At 33.4% G+C, this 18,046-nt stretch overlaps 1 long non-coding RNA gene across 1 annotated transcript; it reads left to right on the top strand.

Annotated features, from left to right (window-relative positions):
- The first annotated feature begins 202 nt into the window (after positions 1-202).
- On the top strand, positions 203-6,028 carry LOC147387784 (uncharacterized). The gene is made up of 8 exons (XR_015171499.1): positions 203-800; positions 2,344-2,386; positions 2,563-3,743; positions 3,847-3,941; positions 4,510-4,769; positions 4,867-4,953; positions 5,097-5,270; positions 5,872-6,028. It is a non-coding gene; the product is annotated as an uncharacterized LOC147387784 (long non-coding RNA).
- The last annotated feature ends 12,018 nt before the right edge of the window (positions 6,029-18,046 follow it).

Raw genomic sequence — 18,046 nt, 5'->3', positions numbered from 1 at the left:
TCTCAAACTCACCTCTACCAACTACCTCTCATGGAAGCTTCAGTTTGAAACTCTCTTCATCGGTTATGATCTCCTTTGGTACATTGATGGCTCCAAACCTTGCCCGCCAAAAACACTCACTACAAACAACTCTACAGAACCAAATCAAGCTTACAATGTCTGGGTTCGACAAGATCAACTGATCATTAATGCCTTCACACTACGTGAAAATCCTCAATTTATCTAAAAAAATTTGTTGGGCTTGGCCCGTCAAATTTTAAACCCAAAACTCCGCGGCCTTTGGTCCACGTTTTTCGACAATCACTCTCACTCTCTGCCTCTCTCTCTCTCACTGTTTCTCTTTCTCTCTGCCTCTCTCTCATAGTCGATCGATCGACCTCTCACTCTCTGCCTCACTCTCTCACTGTTTATCTCTCTCTCTCTCACTCAATCGATCGACCTCTCCATTGAAGGTGAAGCACAATTCTTCTCGATGGAAACTTTGCGAAGAACTCTTTATCTCCATTGTTGACGAAGTTGCATCTCTTTCGATTGCACATCTCGAAATCGAACGGATTTCAATCACAGCCACGCGAAGAAATCTCTATCTCCATTTCAAACGAAGTCGAATTTCTTTATAGTTGATCCGAACACTCCTCCATCACTAACTTCCCTTCGAATTTCTTTATAGAAATCTCTATGTTCTTGGATTCTCTGCTAATCGAGGATCGAAAGCTTGAATTTCACATCATTTGAGATCGGGTATGGCAGATTCATGACGATTTGTCTGGAAAAATTGAATTTCACATCTAATCCTCAAGGTATGTTCGAAATCTCTTTTTTCCTATTTGATTCATGTCTTCTAGGGTTTGTATCGTATAAATCGGATTGAGTTTCATTGAATTTTAGTAGAAAAATAGTTGAAATTTAGGTTTTGTAGGATTTTCTTATTTCAGATCTCAGTTTTGTATGATTCACGTTTTAGATTAGTTAAAAAACATTATTAAATAAAATTATGCCAAATTAGAGACTTAGAAAACGGATTGCCACTAAACTCAAAAATTTGGATCCTGTATATATTGTCACAATGGCCCAAATGATACCTCAATCATTCAAGTTTAAAATACAATAAAAGAATTTACTAATGAAAGACTTCGAAAATGGAAGGGCACAGAATTCTACATTTATCCATAATAAAAAAGTATCTTTTTGATATTTAGAGTTCTTTGAATTTTGTGCTCTAAGATATATCCTTACCATTAGATTTTGTGTTTCAACAGTCAGGATTATGTGATTCTTAGAGTTTTGTTTTCTTGTTTCCATGGATCCCAAATCATCTCTCATTTTGGGGTGCAAATAGCAGCTCTCATTTTTTATCCTACACTTGTGGGGAGTGGGGGTAGCTTAAGGTTGTAGGTGCTTTAGTTTTTAGTCTTGTATCGGAAACCTATAAGAAAGGTGAAGAAAGTTCTGATGTATAAAAAAAGTATTGAAGGAAGGTTTAAAACATACTTACATGGACAATGTCAATGGATGATCAAGAAGGTCCATGGCCTATGTTAGCGACCTCCATTGCACTTTGGAGGGGTGCTCTAGAACTAATATTTCACCAATTCGTTTGAAATATGAAGTCTTATATGTACTAATGCATTCAGGATCAGTATTTCTTGACATCAACAACGTTTATCAGTGATGTTTACTCTTTGAATGGATACTTCCTTTATTAACATGACATCCCACAAACCTGGGTAGTTTGCTTCTGAGGGAGTGAGTGCTGATATATATATATTTTTTTGTATTGAAATGAAAATCTAGAGTTTTATTTGTTTGTTATCTTAATTTTGTATTATAATTTTTTTCTACAATTTTGGAGTGATTTTTAAGTTTGATACTATGATAGTTTGTGGAGTTATTTATGTTGATAGGTTGCATTTGTTCTTATATATTGGTATCCTATACTTTGATATTTATCTTGCAGATTTTAATTTACATAGTAATAGTTGGTGTTTAAATTTTTTTATATTGTATATATGTACATGATACCTAATAAGATTTTGAGGAGTTTGTGCTAGAAACAATGCTTTGGCAAAGTCATTTTGTAGTTATTTTTATTCAAATAAAAGAGAATTGTTAATAATTTTTTCTCCATTTTTTTACAAGATCGATATGACCGTCCATAAGACATATTGCACTATATCTTAAAAGATAATTGTCAACACTCGATTACTAAGATAATAAGATATATTGCACTATATAGTGCTTGATGTTTAGACATAAAACATTGATTTGTACATATGAAGGTGTGATACTGGGTATGTTTTTTGGAGAAGTTATGAGCAACTAAGAAATTAGAAGTGCTGTCAGGTTTCTGGATCTCGGTGCTGATGCTGGCTGGGAGTTACTCCAGGTGAGCCCATAACCTGCAATTTATAATTATTAATATTTCTCCCATGCTACAACTCGTTTACTATTTATAGGACAACTCAACTACCCATCTACTTGACCATACAGTTCAATGCCCTACAATGCTGAAACAGTTTATTATTGTTTAGTTCTTTAACGTTAATTGTGCTCTTGGACCAGGCAATGCTGAATCCTGACTTCCGTAAACAGCCAATTGCAGAAGCTGTATTGAATCATCGGTTCATGACTGGTACTGTTCTATGAATGTCTCGGGCTGAAATCTGAAAATTTAAGATAATTTTTCTTTTAATTACCACATATAATTCAGTAAAAAAGGTTTATGCTTCGTTTGCCCGTAGAATGAAGTTCTTATATTGTCATTCTTAAGTGTAAAGGGTCCATCTGTCTCCCCTTTTAGTAAATAGAAGTTTAGTCTATAAAGCTTCACTCAATATACTTTGTCTTTGATTCTATTTATTCTAAAACCTTTGGACTCCAAAACATCTCTCCAGAGTTCTATTGTTATGTTGACTCCTTTCATATTATCATCTCTTACCCTAAAGTGAGATTCTATTGGTACACCAACTTTTACTTTAACACACCAATAAACTTTTACTTGGTGTGTTATAAGTAAAAGTTGGTGTGCTAATATATGCTCTCTTAGAGAAGTTAGGCATACACTTAAAGGAGATACCTGTTGTAAATAAATTATAATTGAAAATTTATTAGTCAACTTATGATTTGTTCAAAGTGGCAATTTAAATTGATACATTTGGTAGGCAGTGAGTCGTATTCTAGAGGTAGCATTTTATAGAGAGAAGGTCATTCCCTGCCATTTGAAGCCAGTGGAAAGGCAATCTAGGATCTTCAAAGACAAAGTGACTCGTGAAGGCATATAAGAAAGTCAAAATTTTCATGATGCCCTAAGGGGAGAGTACTTTTTTGCTTTCAAATCAATATCACGTCACGCATGCGTGCACACACAAATGCCTGATTATCTGCCACCTTCATATTAGCTTAGATTCTTATCCAAAGGGGAACATGCTTGCCACTGCCCAGGTTTTACATTTCTATCTACTTGTTTTTGTCTGTTTGTTTATTATTATTATTATTATTATTATTATTATTATTATTATTATTTCGAGTATTTTGAATGAAACTTAATTTCTTATATAGTACATCGGACATTTTGAATTGTCATGATAATATGACTCCCCCACGTGGCATACTAAAAAATACTCTCCTGACGTGGCATGTGCTAGCACATGCCACATCAGGAGAGTATTTTGAGTATGCCACATGTGGAAGTCAGAAAATCATTACTTTTGTGAATTACATCTGCCTCTACATCTTATGTGAATGTGAGCAACAAGTATTGTTCAAAGCTTCCTTTCATCTTGCTTTGTACGGTTTAGAATCTCTTTTGCGGTAATGAAGAATTTTTTCCCCTTTTTTTGTTTGCAGAAAGCCCAAATTTTTTACAACATTTCCTGGGCACAAGGCAGTTGTCAATTGCACCCAACCCAATGGGTTCCAAGCGCTAATGATTCATTCAAAAGGTACAATTATGCCTCATTCAAAGGCAGTTGTAGTAGTTTGGTTCACTTTAGTTTTTTTCTGAGAGTTGCGATTCAAAATTGTGTTATGTTCTTACAACAACATACAGTGTCTACGTGGCACCTATTTCAATTGGAGACTAAACACATTCAGTTGTGTGCCATGTAGAAAACGGTTTGTTCAGGACCGTGTTTTAAACTCCAACAAAAACATGACGCATAGACACACCATTCCTATTCTATAGGGATTGGACATCTTACATGATCCTGATTCTTTTTCTAAAGCATCATGTTTAGAAAATAAGAATTGAAAAGAATCAAAACTGGTAAAATATGATGATTCCAGTTCTAGATGTCCTTGTTTTGGGTTGTTGTTTTTATTACAAAATTGAACCTTGGAAACTGTTTGGGGTACAATAGCCCCAAAGGCTATTATTTGGGACCGATTTCATGATATAATGTGTGGGTGTTTGGGGCCGATTATGTCTGTTTTCATATGTATGTTTTGCATTAGTCCTATGTAATATTAACTTCTCTGTTTTAATTTATTTATGAATATTTGCAATTTCAGATAAAGAAAAGAAGATGCACTAGAAAAGGTTTGCAAAGCAAAGTAGTGAGTGATAATGAGGTCATAAAGATGCTTCTTCGAATCTATCATAGCTTTCTAAAGGAGATGAGAAGAAAGGTGACATTAAACTGTCTACAAATGTGATTGGAAGTCCAATTGAAGACCATCAATTTAAGTCATTGAAAGAGGTGAAATTTTACGTGAAAACAGGAATTCATCCATTCAACGGGAAGAAAAAGAATGCTAAAGCTAACATTGTGGTGAGCTGAAGAATAACTCTTTATTTTTTATCAGATCCATCAAGAATTTGCTCCTTTTATGGTTTCTAACTGGCATGCAGTAGTGTTTCCTTTACAGTCTTTGGATAACTCTAAGCCTTGTGAAGCAAATAGCTTGAGTCGGTCCTTTAGATACAACATGTATGAAAATGATGATGCTGAAGAGGTATCTAATACCACATACACTTGAACGAGCTGATTTATTGAATGCATTCTTTTGGTTTGATAAATGTGTAGCTTATGTATTATTGTTATGTGGAGGTAATAAAAAAATCAGAAAAATTGAAGAGTTCTATTTCTATTTTCTAGGATATTGTGCTTATCTTGATGTGGAGAATGCAATGGATCCATCACTTGTAGAGTCAATAGGTGTAGACACTGAAAATCTGCTTATTTCATGGTGTCAGATTCTGCTGAAAATTTATTAAGTATTGTTGATGCCCTGGCTAGAAGTGGATTATAGCGGTTATTGTGGTTGATAGTGTAAGTGATTTCTTTCTCTATATTAATATGATTACAGATATTCTATGGCTTTTTTGTACTTAAACAATTGGTAACATATCATTTACTATGTCCTTTCATGAAGCCTTTTTCATTATCTAATGCTCAAGTTTTTTTTTACATATGGACTAATGAATGAGAATAAGTTTAATATTTCTTTTCCTTTAATGTATTGCCTACCCATTTTCCCCTACAGTCCAGGAACTCTTTCTACACTCTAAAAACATCCTTACATATTCTCCCTTTGAATGGTAAAGATTAAGGATCGTGAGCCATTCGATTTGAAGGAGGAAAAAAATTGAATTTTTTTTCTCGAAATGAAGAAGTGGTATTTGTATTTTAAAAATATATTTATATTTGTAGGTTCCACTCCAAGGGAGAATATGTAATTATGTTAAAGTTGGGTGTGGAGAGAGTTTTCTGATCTTCAAGTGAGAATCTGTTAGTACTAGGATTTGGTGTCATCAAAGTAAAAGACTTTAAACAATGTTTGCTATACAATTCTTGCTTGTATTCCGAGTAAAAGATTTCTAGTTCCATGTAAAAATTTTCCCATGACAAGTATAATCTTAATATTTTGCAGTACTTCAACTACATGGGATGCTTGTAGTTGATGGTTCTTATGACAAGATGGATGCTCTTTTAAGCCAAAACATACACCCTGTAGACATTTTATTGTTGATGGCCGTCTCTGAAGGCAAGAAACCGAAAATTGAAGAGCTATTAAGGGTTGGTGCTAGTTATAATTTTAAAGATGCAGATGGAAGGACTGCACTTGATAGAGCTGCCAACTATGAAATCAAAGAATTTATCGTGGAGTTTTCAGTTCAGAAAGCTTGACTTAAGGTTATTAATGTTTTAGTTTCCTTATTTTCATAATATTTTTTTTTTCATTTCTTCCTTGGTAGTGTAACATATACATGTATTTTTGCTGAGATGTAGTTGATGCTTCTCCCATATTATTTGGTAAAGTCATAATTTTCAGCTTGCCCCATAATGTGATGTTATAGTGTAATATAACCCAGGTTTAAAAGGGTCTGTTTGATTGGTGTTACCTCATGGGGTTGGGACTTATGAGTCTCCCTACTAAATTTGTGTTAAATCTATTTTAGGGTATGTCTCGCTTATCAATCTTAGCTAGCATCTCATCCTTATGAGTGTCCTTACATGGTTCTACCTATCTTAAAAATCTTAGTTTCTAAGGTGGTCTGATACTGAATTTATTCCTTCTCTAGTTTCTTTGCCAACACTAATCTTCTATAGTTGTAATTATATTCTCAATTTTTATAGGTTTTAATTTATTCACAGTTTAGTTGACTATAAAACCACAATGCATGCATACTAATAATCTTTGTTCAGAATATGGATATTGTTGTTTTTGAACCACAAACTATAGTTGTAAGAGCATAAATAGCCTATTGCATGATTTGCAATTACTTTGTACTAAGGCTGTCAATGGGTTGGAATTTGGCCTGGCCTGTCATTACAGAACGAAATGAGAAAGCCCTAATGTTAATATGATATTTTGCTTTGTCACTTCTTGTCTTGTCCAATAGGGAAAAGAGATGTTAAAGTGAAAGCCTTGGAAGCTGTTGAGGCTGCAAAACGTATTGAAGAGAAGAAGGATAATGATCGGAAAATGAAGAAAGAGGCAACAAAGATGGAGAGAGCAAAACTCAAGCAAGAAAAAAGTTAAACAGTTGGAGTTGCGGCGAAAAAAAAAAAAGAAAAAAGAAGGAAAAAAGAAGCGGATGTGGCAGCGAGGAACATGCAGTAACAATAGTGACATCTTTTATAGGATGAGAGATAAGGTCAAAGAAAAGAGTTGCACAATGAAGAAGGAAAACATCGTAGAACAGAGAAAGGAAGAGAAATGCTGACTGTGGGAAAATGACAAAGACTGACACTAGGATTGCCATGGATTCAGCAATTGATGCCAGAAAAGCAAGCAATGTTTGAGAAGATTTTGAAGAGTTTCCTGATATTGAAAAGGTGCAAGTCTAGAACAGTGACAATGTAGGGGAAATACAAACCTTGAGGAAAATAAGAGGACACGATAGAGCAGAGAGAGCCAGAAGAGATTAAAGACATCACGGCCTTTTGTTTTTTATTATGTTTTATTTCTAAGTAATTATATATGTGACACAATTTCATATTTAGTGCCCAATTGCTTCCATTAGAGCTTGTTTAGTAATGAAATTTCAATATATAATATGAATTTTAAGTTGTTTAGTTTAATTTGGAGCTTGTTTTATGATTTTTGTTTTGTTTTTTTTATGTTTTTCTAATTTTTTTTTTATTATTTCGTTTATTGTGATTGGTGAATTAGAGGACCGTTCTATTGTTTGTTAAACCTCCATATTCGACGGTCATATTCTATGGATTTTTTTTTTAAATTTTTTTTATAGCTTATTCTCCAATAATTTGATAGTTCAGGGCCGTCAAAAAAAAAAATTCTACAAGAAAATATTTGACGGGCATATTTGACAGAACGGTCCGTCAAATTTCTGAAAATTTGACGGGCCAAGACCGTCAAATATGGGCTTTTTTCACATAGTGTCATTGGTTCTTTGTCTCCTACAATTATCTCCTTCATTGCTAGAGCCACCACTTCTCGCAAAGCATCGACTATTATTTCCAATACATATGCTAAACCATCTCGTGGCCGCATCAAACAAGTCAAGAATCTTCTCAAAAATTACACCAAAGGTACCATGAACATCACTGATTTTCTTCACTTTATTAAAGCCCGTGCAGAAGAACTTGCCATACTAGGAGCACCAATGGATAAGGAAGATCTTACAGAGAAGATCTTAGATGGACTGGGAGATGACTACAAAGAACTTGTTCGTGCTGTTCAAGCTCGAGACACATCTATTACCTTCGATGAGCTTCATGAGAAACTTCTATCTTTTGAAGCATTTCTTCAAGTAAACATTAAAACTGATGTACATCTTCCTATCACTACCAATCCAACCAATCGAACAAATACCACTTGGCACCCACAAAAGTTCAACCACAACTGGCGACCGCACTCTTAATATCCTACTGGTAACGCGGGCTGGCACCCGTCGCCTACCAATTCTGGCCGACCACTCATGACTACCAATTCAGGTACTCCACCTCATAGCAACCGTCCTCCATCTCGTCCATATCTGGGTTTTTGTCAGATCTGTGGCATACAAGGGCACTCGGCCAAGCGATGTCCTTCATTTCAGCTTGTACCAATTCAGCAATCCAACACAGGATCTTTACACCCAAACACTTCGGCAATACCCTGGCAGCCACAGGCTCATTATGCTGACAATGCCTTCAACAATCCAGCTTGGTTACTTGACAGTGGAGCATCTCACCATATCACAACAGACTTGAACAACTTATCCCTTCATGCACCTTATACTGGCTCTGACGACGTTATGATTGGCGATGGCACTAATCTTTCCATCATCCACACTGGTTCTCTCTCTTCCAACTTTCACTACTACCTTTACTCTGAATGATGTGCTTTGTGTACCAACCATGAAAAAAATTTTAATTTCTATATCTCAGTTTTGCACTACTAATAATGCCTTAATTGAATTTTTCTCATATTCTTTTCATGTGAAGGACCTTCGCACAGGGGCAATCCTTCTGAAGGGCAGCACTAAGGATGGAGTGTATACATGGCCGACTAATAAATCTATGTCTTCTCCAATTCTTGCCTTCTCCAATGTCCAAACCACTTCTTCAAATTGGCATCATTGATTAGGTCATCCTGCTTTTCCCATTTTGAAACACATTCTATCAAGATATCATTTAGATTTTTCGTCTCCTATGTCAAAAGAATTCTCATGTAATGCATGTATTTGTAATAAAAGTCATAAGTTGTCTTTCTCTACTTCATCTCTTACTTCTACACAACCTCTTGAAATTGTTTATTTTGATGTATGGACTTCACCTATTTTATTGCACGATGGTTTCAAATACTATGTCATTTTTGTTGATCACTTTACCAAATAGATATGGTTTTACCCACTCAAACGAAAATCTGAAGTTCAAGAAATTTTTAAGCGTTACAAAGTCATTGTGAAAAATTATTTTCAACACAAAATAATCACTCTTTATTCAGATAATGGGGGAGAATATATGGGCCTCAAATATTACCTCTCTCTAAATGGCATAGCACACTTAACCACTCCACCTCATACACCCGAACATAATGGCTATTCAGAAAGACAACATCGCCATATTGTTGAAATCGGTTTCACCTTACTTTCTCATGCTTCACTTCCAATTATTTTTTGGTCCCATGCCTTTGTTACTGCTATTTATTTAATTAATAGGATGCCAACCACTACGCTCAATCTATCATCTCCCTATGAATTAATTTTTCACAAAATGCCAAATTATTCTAAACTAAAGATTTTCGGATGTTTATGTTATCCTTGGCTTCGTCCATATACATCTCACAAACTTGATCAAAGGTCTAAACCATGTGTTTTTATTGGATACTCATTATCCCAAAGTGCCTACTTGTGTTTTGAACCATCTACTTCAAAAACATTTGTTTCTCGTCATGTTAAGCTTGTAGAGTCAGTTTTCCCGTACACCTCTCTTCATGATCATCTACTTCGCCCCACCTCCAACACCATAGATACTTGGATTCCCCCAGTGCTCATTGTTTCATTACCTTCTCCAACTCAGTTGACTTCTACTATTCCACCTGAAATGCGCTCTCAAGAACTGCCTCCTGTTGAAGACACTTCACTTCTTTCTGAGATACCAGCACATCAAACAGAAACAGAGCATCACCCACTACCCATCCAACAATCACCAACTCCTATCCATCAATCCACCGAAACGCGAACTACCACCCAACATCGCATGACTACTCAAGCCAAAAATAATATTCATAAACCAATTCAAAAGCTCAACCTACACACCCACTTATCATCCCCACCTGATCTTGAACCTACTTCCATGACTCATGCCTTCAAAGATCATAACTGGCGTCAAGCTATGTCTAAAAAATATAATGCTCTTGTCCATAATGAGACATGGGAGCTAGTTCCTCCAAATGGTATCACTAATCTTGTTGGTTGTAAATGGATCTTTCGAATTAAAAGACACTCTGATGGCTCTATTGATCGGTTTAAAGCTCGTCTTATGGCAAAAGATTTCATCAACTCGGTGTCGATTACCATAAGACCTTTAGTCCGGTTGTTAAACCTACCACAGTAAGACTTGTACTCAGTATTGCAGTAAGCAATGGTTGGTCTCTTCGTCAAGTCGATATCAACAACGCCTTTCTTCAAGGTCGGCTCTCAGAAAATGTTTATATGGCTCAACCAATAGGATTTGTTGATTCAGATCATCCTACATTTGTTTATAAACTTCATAAAGCTATCTATGGTCTCAAACAGGCTCCACGGGCTTGGTATCATGAACTAAGTCAATTTCTTGTGGATTTAGGTTTCAAGAATTCTCACTTAGATACTTCTCTCTTCGTTCTCAACACTGGCATACATGTTTTGTTTTTACTGGTGTACGTTGATGATATCATAATTACTGGTAATAGTGATGACCTTATTTCTCAATTTGTTGCCTGCCTTGCTCAACGCTACTCCCTGAAAGATCTTGGATCTCTTTCTTATTTTCTTGGTGTTGAGGTTGTTCCACATCGCCATGGCATATTGCTCTCTCAACGAAGATATATCCAAGACTTACTTAAAAAGACTCATATGGCAGATGCTACCCCTATTCTTACCCCATTGCCAACAAATTCTTCCTCTCTCACCATCACCTCGGGCTCTCCTCTCTCAGATCCTTCTCAATTTCGTGCTGTAGTTGGGAGCCTGCAATACCTCTCTCTCACTCGTCCTGATATCTCTTTTGTTGTCAATAAGATGGTCCAATTTATGCATCAACCTACTGACGAGCATTGGGTACTTATTAAACAAATTTTGCGATATTTATGTGGCACGTTGAATAAAGGACTTCTTCTACATCGTGAGTCTCCTTTATCACTTCATGGATTCTCTGATACTCTTCATGCGTTCTCGGATGCTGATTGGGCTGGCAATAAAGATGATTATTCTTCCACTAGTGCCTACCTAGTCTATCTTGGGCAGAATCTTATTTCTTGGAGTTCTAAGAAGCAACATACTGTTGCTCGTTCTTTTACAGAAGTGAAATATCATTCAGTTGCTACTACTGCTGCTGAACTTCGGTGGGTATGCTCTCTACTTGCTGAACTTGGTGTGACTTTGCCGTCTTCTCCAGTTGTCTATTGTGATAATATTGGTGCCACTCAATTAAGCTGCAATCCTGTGTTTCATTCTCGAATGAAACATGTAGAAGTGGATTACCATTTTATTTGTGATCAGGTTCAATCCAATCTACTTCGTGTGGCACACGTTTCTTCTGCAGACCAACTTGCTGATCTCCTAACCAAACCTTTGCCATGTTCTCAGTTCCTGCTACTAAGAGATAAGATTGGCCTCTCTACTCGTGGCCTATCTTGAGGGGGACCTAAAGAACATATGTGTCATTTGCAGTTTCAATTATTGTTTCTAGTCAGCTGAGTCTTCCTTTAGAATAGGACTCTATTGAGTCATCCTTCTTTTCAGATATTTTTTTGTTATTCTTGTTGTAAAGGATGTATTATATATTTGCTTCAACTTTAATGAGAAAATCAGAATTCAGTTCAACAACTCTCCTATTGAACTTTACTTCTCTCATAAACTAATTGGAATGACTTAAATATCCTTTTCTACAACGTTTAACCAAATACCTTTGAATTTTCTCCCCAAACCATTCTACTTCAAGCTCTTCAACCTTACCATTGTTAAAATTTGCCTCCATTACAAGAAAAGCATGGCTTCGCCCTTGCCCATTGTAGTATATAGTGTCTTTTGATCAAGGGTTCATTCATCATTTTCCACTAATTGTTATTTTCGGTTTATGATGTATTTACATTTATCACTCTGTTCTTGGCATTTCTACAGCATTATAATTGCCAAAAAGAATACACTAAGAATTGCATTGCTCATGTGACAACGGTCGATGATGCACTTGTCGAAGCTGGAAGGCATCTTGGTCTCATCACAATTACTCATTATAGCTTATCGTCCCTTGGATCTTCATCAGCCTCATAATCAAAAGAAATTTCCACAGTTGTTCTCTGTGATTCTTGGAAAATGTAGCTTCATCTTTTTTTCTTTCTTTTTTCTCTACACTTGTAGTTTTGGGGGAAATGGCTTATTTTATTTTGTAGATTAGAATGTGGCTTGAAATGTTATTTGTTTAGTTAAATTGACAAGCCAGGAACATAAACAAGATTTCTATTATTTTTTATCATATGATCAATTTAGTTGAAGCTTTTTTTTCAAATTTTTGATAGATCGGCTCATTCAAGTTCAAGTATAAAAATTAGGGACAATCTTAACATGACCCGCGAACATGACTCCAAAACGACAAGAAATTAGTGAGTTTGGATCATAATACTATCAATCTGCCTAACACGATTATTAAATGGGTTGGGTCCGGGTTAGGGGCGTCAACCCCGCTTAACCCATTTTAATACGTTTAGTTATTTTTTCATTAACGCGTAATTTTGAATATATCAATAATTATTTAAGAATTTTTAAATTATCCATTTTTTTTTTTTTGTTAAAATTTCCTAGAACTTTTTTATTATACATTTATTTTTCAAATTCTATAAAATATAAAGGATGTTTTAAGATATTTTTCAAATAATTAATGGTTATGTTTTTACTGTGGAAAAAATAAAAACACTTTCTTTGCTAAGTTATTTATTGATTTTTTTTTTTCATTGAAATCTAGCCATTAATAATAATAACACTTTCTTTACTAATTTATTTTGATTCCTAATATGGTGATCCATGTGGTGAGCGAAACAACCATTAGAAAGAATTAAGATTTTCTAAGTAAGACTAGCATGTTTGTGTGATAATGAAAAATACTTAGTCAAAAATAATAATAATAATAATAATGAAATTTTCCTTACTAAGTTGGTAAGGAAAGTTTTTTTTACCACATTAGCTTATAGCATTAAAAAAAACATGTTCTAATGCCACGTTGTTGTCAAAGATAAAATTATATGAATTTAAAAAAAAAAATCAAAAGAAAGTCATTTTTCCCATTGAACTTAGTTTATGATTTTGTGACTTTATTTTTAGTAATGGTATTTTATTTTTTGTAGTGGAAATGAAGATAATTTCTTCCACTGAATATTAGAATTTTATTAAACAAGTTACATATGGGTTGTATCAAGTATACCTATTTATAAATAGGTTGGGTTTAGGTTTGACTTTTTGACCCGATTATTAAATGGGTTGGGTTTGGGTTTCGTAAATTTTCATAATACCTTTACCTCAACACAGCATGAACACACCCTAACCCTTTACAACACCTAATTAAAATCTCATTTGGGAAAAAATAAATATTTGGGTCAAGGAAAATATTGACACAATAACAATCATCAAAAGCAAAGAGAACATTTTGAAACATTTGATTTTTTTTTTTTAATATTCATAAGAATCCGTATTTTAGTGATAAATATTGTTAATATTATATAGAATTTTTTATCATAAAATAATTTTTATCAAATATATTACACTTTTTCACATAATTACGCATCTCGTAATCTATAAGTCTTTCATTTTGCTCCTAAAATTCTTTCTTGTACGTAAATTTTAAAAAATTAAAGGAGATAAAATCTCAAGGTTATGATGATGGTATATAAACATGTGAGCCTGGAAAATGGCTTTCAAAGAAAAAAAAAAGCAAGGTTTTTTTACTTTTTAGTTAGAGGATGAAGATAAGAACATTTATTAGGTCATTTTGATTAATCTCTTAGAGAAGAGCAAGATTCAGAGGATGTCATTAGTTGGAAAACGTTGGGGACCATCTCAAATATTCAAAAAAAAAATATAGGGAAGTCATTATATGGTTTTTTTACAATTTTTTTTAGACAAATAAGAATTTACTGAATTATTTGTGGACGAATCAACATAGACTGAAAAATTCATTGAAACTTTGATTTTAAGCCTATTTTGTATCAAAATATTCAAATGCATACTTTACTAGTTTTATCTCACTATGATCAAAAGCGGTGGTACATTTTGTAAACAATTGGAATGATGACCCACTTGAACGATATATATGTTTTTACATTTTAAAAAGGACTTTTCTAAGATCCAATGGCATGAGATACTAAACCAGTGAAAATGAATTTTGGGCAGCGACACACTAATAGACTAAGAAGTAGCTAAATAGGCTTAACAAGTTGTTGATTAGGCTAATTCCAAGATGTTGGAAATGTCTATGTAGGTAAAAAGACAATACGCTACCCTAGACTCGTATCTCGATGATGATCTCTCTTCTATTCTTTACAATATGTTTCAAATTTGGTATGATTTTCTAATTTAAGACCCTCCAACAATCAAATTAGAAGAAAAATAAGAAGATCCAAATTAAAGTATGATTCAAAAGTCTTTCACTTGTGTGTGATACCTTTATTTATAGATTCTAATAGTTCTTCCAATATTGGTAACTTCCTTCTTCACAAATTTTATGTACATTCTTGTATCCTAGTTGAATTAGGATCTTTCTATCTTGATCTTGTTGATTCCGTGTTATATCTCATTTCTTCCTTATACTAATCTCTTTTTAATTTGATTTAAAAGTGAATTCTAATTAGAATCTTAAAGATCCTTGGAAATCTTTTATTTGGTTCTATCTCATCTCCTTTGTTATTTCTGTAATCTTTCCTCAACAATCCTACCTCTCAACCTTGCACAAACGAGTGTTTTGACTTCTTTTACATGTCACTCGGACTGAGTCTTCCCAAGGAGTCGACTAAGATGATGTTGTCTTAGTATGTATATATTGTGGGTTGATTAGAAAAATACGATTTGATTGAACAAATGTTTGACCAGGAGGTGGTGTTTGTCAATTGCTATTTGACCGTATATATTGTATAACATTGTATAAAATTGTACATTTATCAAACATCAATTCTAGTCAATAGTGCTTGCTTACTCAAGGATTCTTAAAATCGTATCGACAACGATTTGTTTAATTGATGTATATTACAAACAAAACCAAAAAGGCTAATAATACCCACACACAAAAAATTTGACGAATTGTAAAATCATTTCTCACTCAATTATCAAAGTTTGATTGTTTGGTTCACACCTATGTTACAAACAATATAAAAGGAAATTAATAATAGATAAAGATTTAACAAGTTATAAAAAAATTTGCAATGTTAATTAATTGTTGAATTTTGTGTATTTGGTTTAGAGTATATTACAAATAAACTAAAAGGAAACTAATATAATAGAGAAAGATTTGACAAGCTATAAAAATCTTTCTTCCGTTAATTATTAAATTTTTGCATATTTGGTTTAGTTTTAGTGTATCTTACAAAGAAAATAAAAGGAAACTAATATAATTGAGAAAGATTTTACTGGTTGAAAATCTTTTTAAAATCACTTATTTAATGTTTCATGTTTGGTTCAACGTATTTTACAAACAAAATAAAAGGCATTATAAGGTAGAAAAAGATTTGACAAGTCGTAATTTTTTTTTCAAATCTTTTAGAATTAATATATCATAACTTCATTGCCTTTAAATTTTAAGAATTTTTTTTCTATATATACCCATGTCCACTTGTTGTAGCATGTAATATCTTATGATCAATGGTTTTATCCTCTCTCTCTCTCTCTCTCTCTTATTTTGTAAATGTATTTGTACCTATCAATTTCAATCTTGATCGTTGTTCTTGGCATTTCAATAACTTTATATATTTTCAAAAAGAACACCCCTTTGTATGGGGTTTTCTAAAACCCTTAGCTTTTTCCGCTCCTCTCTCGCAATGGCATTCTCTTACATCTAGGGTTTTTGAGTTTGATCTTTTTTTATCCCTCTTGCACACACACTAGCTCTCTTTTGATCAAAGAAGAATGAACAACCAAACCTCCTTTTGCAATCTTCAAAAGGTAAGATGTTTCTTTTATATTTCTCTATTTTCTTTAGTATCTATTACTTGTCCAGTACATTATCTGTTTGGAAACTCTTCCTAAGATGTCGTTTGAAATTTTATTTTATTATTTTCCCTATTTTAATTGACCACTCAAATGAGAAACAACTTGCACTCTACCAATTATAATGGTCAAAATTTCTGGTATTTTTTCTAATTGCAAATATGTTATTAAAAAAAATGAAGGAAAAACTATAGGCCTTTTTATTTTTTTTGAATAATTATATTTTGAGCGTTTTTTTAATTTATTTAAGATCCTGATTTTCAAATTATTTTAGACACATTCCAGATTTATGATAAGAAATACTCAAATTCAATGATTAGAAAAAGATCAATTTATCAGGCAAATGATTAACCTTAAATCCACTAGGAATTACATCCTTAATTGAGCATGATCACACCAATATATGAATAGAATCTTCTAATATTGCATTAGATACCTTTTATTTCATAGCTCCTCCGTTTTTAGTTTAAATTATGTAATTCAAACCTTTTTGCTAAAACCGACTGTATATGTGAGAACAAATAATCGGTAAGTTTTCTTAAATACTAATTGTATATGTGGTCCATATAATATTATAGTCGAGAATAATTAGAAAAGCTCCTCGAACAATAAATTGATAATCTCAAAACTGAGAATCTCAACATTGAGAGGGCATTTGGTTTAGATTCTAGAATATGATTCTTTCCTATAATCCAATTTTAAAATCCCACATTTTATTTGATTTGGATTATAATAGCAATTCTCCCATATCAGACTAAAATCAGAAATTGAGGCATGATGCGCTCTAAGTTTACTTGAGAGTGACTAAAACTCCATTTTGATCAATGTAGAAATCAAATCCCAATGCTCGTTGTTTTCTTGGGGTCATATGTAGTGTGGGATTATATGAAGTTGCTCGAGCTCAAGTTATATAATGCAACTCATGAGTTGTTACCCTTGTTTCCAAACCAATGACATGGCTTTTTGACCTCAGTCTTCTCTTATGGATTAATTTTAAATGATTTAAATGTCTCATCTTCTACTTTTAACTCAAAATCAGTCATTTTCAAGTTCTTAAATCTCTACTCGAAAATTTCTTTCAATTTATTCAACCTCATCTTTAATCCATCAATTTTTATATCGGCTAAGTCCTTTGTAGAAATATTTAGATTTCTACTTCATTCAACATCATCTTCAATCCATCATTTTAACATCGGTTGAATGTTTTGTAGAAATCTCTAGATATTTCTATCCAAAATTCCGTCAGTTGTAGAAATCCCTTATTTTTTTTACCTAAAATTCCATCATTTTCTACTTTCCCAAAAATTCTATATGTGACGCATAAAAGGTGACAACCAACCTTATTTAAATCAAGTATATAATATTTACTAATCAAATATTACTCTAATCCAATATTTATTTACTAAAAAAAGTATGTAAAATATTGAACAAAATGTTTGACCAAGAAATGTTAGCCAATTGATTTTTTACCAGATCATGAGACGACCTGTTAATGGATATTTGACGATTCGATGGGGTTATAGTGTGCCCCATTGAACATAATAGTTGATTGGATATATTTAATCAGTTGTAATATTATTGTTTATCATTGTTCATTGAGCTAATATAATTCTAGTCAATAATGTTTGACCAAGAATTCCTAAAGTCGTATTTATCGTTTTTTCACCATGGAGAATCAGGTCAATAATAAGAAGACACGGATGATTG

Source organism: Akebia trifoliata, chromosome 13, assembly GCF_017979445.1.
Source record: "Akebia trifoliata isolate Shusen 1 chromosome 13, ASM1797944v1, whole genome shotgun sequence".
NCBI lineage: Eukaryota > Viridiplantae > Streptophyta > Magnoliopsida > Ranunculales > Lardizabalaceae > Akebia > Akebia trifoliata.
Note: the sequence above shows the minus strand (reverse complement) of the source record. Positions and strands in the feature narration are given on the sequence as shown.